This window comes from Ranitomeya variabilis, chromosome 6 (genome assembly GCF_051348905.1).
Source record: "Ranitomeya variabilis isolate aRanVar5 chromosome 6, aRanVar5.hap1, whole genome shotgun sequence".
Taxonomy (NCBI): Eukaryota; Metazoa; Chordata; class Amphibia; order Anura; family Dendrobatidae; genus Ranitomeya; species Ranitomeya variabilis.
This window is the reverse complement of record NC_135237.1, coordinates 521,992,763-522,000,594: the sequence shown is the minus strand read 5'-3', so window position 1 is coordinate 522,000,594 and position 7,832 is coordinate 521,992,763.

Below are 7,832 nucleotides of genomic sequence, written 5' to 3'. Positions count from 1 at the left end.
GCACTGCGGATTACCTGCGGAATTACCGCAGTTTTTGTGCGGATTCCACCTGCGGTTTTACACCTGCGGATTCCTATTATGGAGCAGGTGTAAACCGCTGCGGAATCCACACAAAGAATTGACATGCTGCGGAATAAACAACGCAGCGTATCCGCGCATTTTTTTCCGCAGCATGTGCACTGCGGATTTTGTTTTCCATAGGTTTACATGGTACTGTACACATAGAAAACAGCTGCGAATCCACAGCGGCCAATCCGCACCGTGTGCACATAGCCTAAAAGGTTTATACACCTACAGTATAAATATTAAATATTGTCAAGAGGAAGACAATGGTGTGTAGACTAAATTAATAAAATCAATACTACAATTGTATTCACTACATTCTATTCTGTTTTATTTAATCCCTCAGGAACAAGAGTAGATAATTTAACCCCTTTCTGCCATTGGACGTACTATTCCGTCCATGTGGGGTGGGCCCTAATTCCCAAGGACGGAATAGTACGTCCAGCGCGATCAGCCTCGCTCACGGGGGGAGCGCGGCCGATCGCGGCCGGGTGTCAGCTGCCTATCGCAGCTGACATCCGGCACTATGTGCCAGGAGCGGTCACGGACTGCCCCCGGCACATTAACCCCTGGCACACTGCGATCAAACATGATCGCGGTGTGCCGGCGGTACAGGGAAGCATTGCGCAGGGAGGGGGCTCCCTGCGGGCTTCCCTGAGACCCCCGGAGCAACGCGATGTGATCGTGTTGCTGCGAGGGTCTCTTACCTCCTATCCCTGCAGGCCCCGGATCCAAAATGGCCGCGGGGCTGCATCCGGGTCCTGCAGGGATTACTTTCGGGTGCAGACCAGGCTCTGGTAAGCCTGCAGCACTGGAACTCAGATCGGTGATCTGACAGAGTGCTGTGCAAACTGTCAGATCAGCGATCTGTGATGTCCCTCCGGGACAAAGTAAAAAAGTTAAAAAAAAAAAAAAAATTTCCACATGTGTAAAAGAAAAGAAAAAAAAATTCCTAAATAAAGAAAAAAAAATATATTATTCCCATAAATACATTTCTTTATCTAAATTAAAAAAAATCAAACAATAAAAGTACACATATTTAGTATCGCCGCGTCCGTAACGACCCCACCTATAAAACTGTATCACTAGTTAACCCCTTCAGTGAACACCGTAAAAAAAAAAAAAAAAAAAAAAACACGTGGCAAAAAACAACGCTTTATTCTCATACCGCCAAACAAAAAGTGGAATAACACGCGATCAAAAAGACGGATATAAATAACCATGATACCGCTGAAAACGTCATCTTGTCCCGCAAAAAACGAGCCACCATACAGCATAAGTGAAAAAATAAAAAAGTTATAGTATTCCTCAGAAATAATTATTTTTTCTATAAAATAGTTTTTATCGTATAAAAGCACCAAAACATAAAAAAATGATATAAATGAGATATCGCTGTAATCGTACTGACCCGAAGAAAAACTGCTTTATCCATTTTACCAAACGCGGAACGGTATAAACGCCTCCCCCAAAAGAAATTCATGAATAGCTGGTTTTTGGTCATTCTGCCTCACAAAAATCGGAATAAAAAGCGATCAAAAAATCTCCTGTGCCCGAACATGTTACCAATAAAAACGTCAACTCGTCCCGCAAAAAACAAGACTTCACATGACTCTGTAGACTCAAATATGGAAAAATTATAGCTCTCAAAATGTGGTAACGCAAAAAATATTTTTTGCAATAAAAAGCGTCTTTCAGTGTGTGACGGCTGCCAATCATAAAAATCCACTAAAAAACTCGCTATAAAAGTAAATCAAACCCCCCCCCTTCATCACCTGCTTAGTTAGGGAAAAATAAAAAAATTTAAAAAATGTATTTATTTTCATTTTCCCATTAGGGTTAGGGCTAGGGTTGGGGCTAAAGTTAGGGCTTGGATTACATTTACGGTTGGGAATAGGGTTGGGATTAGGGTTAAGGGTGTGTCTGGGTTAGAGGTGTGGTTAGGGTTACCGTTGGGATTAGGGGTGTGTTTGGATTAGGGTTTGTTATAATTGGGGGGTTTCCACTGTTTAGGCACATCAGGGGCTCTCCAAATGCAACATGGCGTCCGATCTCAATTCCAGCCAATTCAGCGTTGAAAAATTAAAACAGTGCTCCTTCCCTTCCGAGCTCTCCCGTGCACCCAAACAGGGGTTTACCCCAACATAGGGGTATCAGCGTACTCAGTACAAATTAGACAACAACTTTTGGCGTCCAATTTCTTCTCTTACAATTGGGAAAATAAAAAATTGGGGGCGAAAAGAATTTTTGTGAAAAAATATGATTTTTTATTTTTACGGCTCTGCATTATAAACTTCTGTGAAGCATTTGGTGGGTCAAAGTGCTCAAAACACCTCTAGATAAGTTCGTTAGGGGGTCTACTTTCCAAAATGGTGTCACTTGTGGGGGGTTTCAATGTTTAGGCACATCAGTGGCTCTCCAAACGCAACATGGCGTCCCATCTCAATTCCTGTCAATTTTGCAGTGAAAAGTCAAACGGCGCTCCTTCCCTTCCGAGCTCTCCCATGCGCCCAAACAGTGGTTTACCCCCACATATAGGGTATCAGCATACTCTGGACCCCAAAAGTTGTTGTACAATTTGTCCTATTTCTTCTCTTACCCTTGGGAAAATAAAAAATTGGGGGCAAAAAGATAATTTTTGTGAAAAAATATGATTTTTATTTTTACGGTTCTGCATTATAAACTTCTGTGAAGCACTTGGTGGGTCAAAGTGCTCAAAACACCTCTAGATAAGTTCCTTAGGGGGTCTACTTTCCAAAATGGTGTCACTTGTGGGGGGTTTCAATGTTTAGGCACATCAGGGGCTCTCCAAACGCAACATGGCGTCCCATCTCAATTCCAGTCAATTTTGCATTGAAAAGTCAAATGGCGCTCCTTCGCTTCCGAGCTCTGTCATGCGCCCAAACAGTGGTTTACCTCCACATATGGGGTATCGGTGTACTCAGCACAAATTGTACATCTTTTGGGGTCCATTTTCTCCTGTTACTCTTCGTAAAATAAAACAAATTGGAGCTGAAGTAAATTTTGTGTGAAAAAAGTTAAATGTTAATTTTTATTTAAACATTCCAAAAATTCCTGTGAAACACCTGAAGGGTTAATAAACTTCTTGAATGTGGTTTTGAGCACCTTGAGGGGTGCAGTTTTTAGAATGGTGTCACACTTGGGTATTTTCTATCATATAGACCCCTCAAAATGACTTCAAATGAGATGTGGTCCCTAAAAAAAAAAAATGGTGTTGTAAAAATGAGAAATTGCTGGTCAACTTTTAACCCTTATAACTCCGTCACAAAAAAAAAATTTTGGTTCCAAGATTGTGCTGATGTAAAGTAGACATGTGGGAAATGTTACTTATTAAGTATTTTGTGTGACATATCTCTGCGAAATTTTCAAAATTTTCGCCAAATTTCTGTTTTTTTTTCACAAATAAACGCAGGTAATATCAAAGAAATGTTACCACTATCATGAAGTACAATATGTCATGAGAAAACAGTGTCAGAATCACCAGGATCCGTTGAAGCGTTCCAGAGTTATAACCTCATAAAGAGACAGTGGTCAGAATTGTTAAAATTGGCCCGGTCATTAACGTGCAAACCACCCTTAGGGGTGAAGGGGTTAAGGATCCAATATGATTCCCAATTAATTTCTGAAAACTATTTGGTATGTGTTCAGGAATTGGTTCCATTATGGTCAGATGTAAATTCAGTTACATTTGTACTCCATTATGAAGTGCCTTGATTAATAATGCCATGATTGATGTTGTAGCTCAGCTTAATTAATTCTACATTTGAGGGTCACTCCATGTCAAGTGAACCAATGATTTTTACCTCTGTATTTTTAATTCTTTTGAGATTTTGTTATTTGGTAATAGTGTGTCAGAGCATGCAAAGTGTGAAAAAAAAAAAAAAATTCTAGAAATTTTATTTTTTTTAAATAGATTTTCTAAGTTCGGAGAAAGTGTGAATTTCGGTGTTGCCTGCCTTTACATTTCTCCTCATAACTCGGGCTAGAAAAAAGATAGAGAAACAAAATAAACACCATTCTACTCAGAACTGTACAGGCTTTCACCAGTCAAATGTCACAAGAGCATCTTTGATAATATTTTACCAATGCAAAAGCAAAAATTTTAAAACGCATTTCCGAAAAAAGCGTTTAATTTAAAAATTCAAGAACTTCACATGTGCCTGCTATGCTCCTAGCCACATCTGTACCAAAACACAAGTGGGGATTGTGATGGGATCACATTTTAAAAAATAAAACTATTGCAGTCTCAATTCGAAAATCTCCAATTCAGATCTGTTCAGCCTGTGGTCTAAAAGTGTGAGGTCTATATTTACCAAATAAGCCATGATTTTTAGATATTAGGCTGTGTGCACACGTTGGGAATCTTAGGCGTTTTTTCGCTATAAAAACGCGATAAAAAACGCATACATATGCATCCCATCATTTAGAATGCATTCCGCAATTTTTGTGCACATGTTGCGTTTTTTTTTCCGTGAAAAAAAAAACGCATCGTGGTAAAAAACGCAGCATGTTCATTAATTTTGCGTATTTCCCACTATATTATTGCATTGGAGCTGAGCACCATGACCGGCCGCACATACTCTGACACAAAAGGAAACGCCATTGCTAGTTAGCGCTTTTGGACAAAACTACATTTCACCCGCTAGAAGGGATAACTTGATAAAAGGCCAGTTTAAAAACCTACTATTAATTGTTTGATTAGTTCATATTTTATAGAACGAGGATTTAACTACTGGACTATTCTTCTTAAACACTTCATAAATGACATGTTTAGTGATATAGTAGAAAAAAAAAATGTTACAAGTATAAATAGGTGGTAAAAATATTGGTTCTTTTAATCGTTTTCAACATATAATTAGGATGAGACTGTATCTAGAAAACCACACTTGAGGATGTGATCACCTTTTTTCTTTTGGCTTGTTCAATGCATTCAGGTTGAAAATGCTGAGCAAGTTGTGTTATGATGATTAAGATGTATTTATTCTGGCACTTCGGTATTTGTTTTTTGTGTTTCTTTATTGTTGCATATAAATGTTGAATGCAATAAGTTGTAATTTGAAAAGAAAAAAGGAAGAAACTCACACAAACATAAAATCTGATGATTCAAGGCTTAAAAAAAAAAAAAAAAAAAAAAAATACAAATGTGATAGGTCCCAAGTTAGGTCCCAAGTTGAATCCCTGTACAAATATAATCAAGAACACAACTAACACACATGCACGTTTTCACAATTTTAAAACATGTGCTTTTTTCACAATTGCGCATCAAAATTTTGAATTTGATTTCTCCAAAACAAAAAATATAAAGAAACATAGTCTTGTGACTTGTATCAAATGAAAGCCTGTACCGTTCTGAGAAAAATGATGCCTCTCCCAACTCTCTTAATTCTATCCCGAGATATGATAAAAAAAAAAAAAAAAAAAAAGGAAAGCCATACCAGGCCAAAATTCACGTTTTTTCAAAACTTTAGAAATCTGTAAAAAATTAACTGATGTCAAGAAAAAAAAAAAATTCAAAACTTTTAATTCGAAATTAACTAAAGTTGTACTTCATAAAACCAAAAAAAAAAAAAAAAACTAGAGACGTGAGGTAAAAAAATATTCATATTTGGATCACTTGATATGGAATTACCCTTAATGGATTGTATTGCTCTCCCTGCGTATTGAAGATTCAAGTCACATTACAATGGATACTGTATTTTTCAGACTTTAAGATGCATCCCAAATTTAGGGGAGAGTAAAATAGGCAAAAAAAAAAAAAAATTTTTGTCCAAAATTAGCTTACAGCAGTGGGGCTACAGGAAAATGTGTAGAGTGAGATCTTGGCTTGTCATTGAGTAGAGATCTAAATCTTGCCTATCACAGACACTGGCACCATCTTCCTGATGTCCACCGCCTGGAGATCGATGGCTCCTGCCTCGCACCGCCGGGACAAGTCTTCCTCCCAGCCCATAGTCCGCAGTATTGCCCCAATCCTATAGCTGCCAGTGGAGACTCAGGACCTCGCTCCCCCGACGCCTCCCCGCAGTAAGCTGTATTCGGACCATAACGATGCACCCACATTTTCCTCCAAATTTGGGGGTGTATAGTATATGTCATATTTTTCAGACTATAAGGGTATGTGCACACGTTGCAGAGTTCCTGCAGATCCGCAGCGGTTTTTTTCCCCACACAGAAACACTGCAGATCTGCAAGTGATTTACAGTACAATATAAGTTAATGGCAAAAATAAACTGCTGTGCTAATGGTATGGAAAAATCTGCACGGAAAGCGCAGCAGATTCAAAAAAGGACCATGCCAATTTTTTTGGCAGATCTGCTGCGTTTCTGCACCAACTCATAATAGAAATCTGCAGGGGTGAAAAAAAAAAAAAAAAAAAAAAGGAAGAAATCCGCACAAAAATCTGCAACGTGTGCACATACCAAAAAAAGGAGCAGATTCTGACCTACATTTTCTGCCAAGAAATTCAGAATCTGCACAGAAAATTCCACAGTCAAATCTGCAGCGTGTGCACATACTCTAACAAAGGATGTGCTGTGCAGACATAATTGTAATATTGATTTTATTGTTAATTTACTATGTTAATTTCCTACATTGTATTCTCAACAGGAGTGACTTATTACACAGAAAAAAAGAAGCTTCTGATAGTAAGACAAACCTGCGTGTACATACATACATATAACCACACACTTATGCATATTTTTGTATTCAACCAAATGTTCTGTATTTAAACAAGTGACAAAATGTCCATTAAACATCACCTCCGGACCCTTCATAAGGGAGGAGGCACTTCCTTTTCAGTTATGCCTGACGAAGTAGATCCTACTCCAAAATGCATTGCAATAAATTGAAAGGGTCTTTTTTTTTTATACATACACCTTGGTTTAACCCGTTGGTGGCAACACCCGGTATCCACCGCATTCCTCTTTCCTTCACCTGGTATGTCCTCTCTCCCTTTGGTGTGAGTACAGCAGCCACAAATTGAATATGCATCATTCCGTACGCAGTTGTGCCGCACACAACCTGATACGGCGAGCGACCAACCCTCCAACACCCACGGTGTTATAAAAAACAAGGGGCGCTCCTTGTATATCTCTAGGAATTCAGCGATGGAATCAGGGTCTCTGTCTCTACATTATGCTGCACTCAGATGAGGTAGCAAAACCATGCTGGCAGATTCGCTTTAATTTTGTTTGGAGGAGCATTTCAAGGTTTTTTTTTTTTTTTTGCTTTCAGCATCTAGAAAACCTCCTTTCCCATTATAAAAAAAAAAAAAAATGTATACATACATATGTGTGTGTGTGTGTGTGTGTGTGTGTGTGTGTGTGTGTGTGTGTGTAACTGTTTGTTTTGCATAATTGTAAGAACATTGATGAGAATCTGATACCAACGGCAGACCTCTCGAATTTTCAAAAAGGCCAAATTGTTGGTGCTCGTATGGCAGGCGCTAGTGTAACAGAAAGTGCCAGAATGCTTGGCGTGTCAAGAGGTACTGTCTCCAAAGTAATGACTGCGTTTGAAAGAGAAGGAAAAACGTCCGCAGCAAAGCACAGGTCTGCCCGAAAGTCAAAGTTGACTGAGAGAGACCGTCGGACTCTAAAGCGAATTGTGAGAGGATCGCAAGACCACGGCTCCGAAAATCACTGCTGAGCTCAATGAACACCTACAGAACCCAGTTTCCACGAAAACTGTTTGTCGGGAGCTGCACAAATCTGGATTCCATGGAAAAGCTGCAATTAGAAAACCGCTGCTCT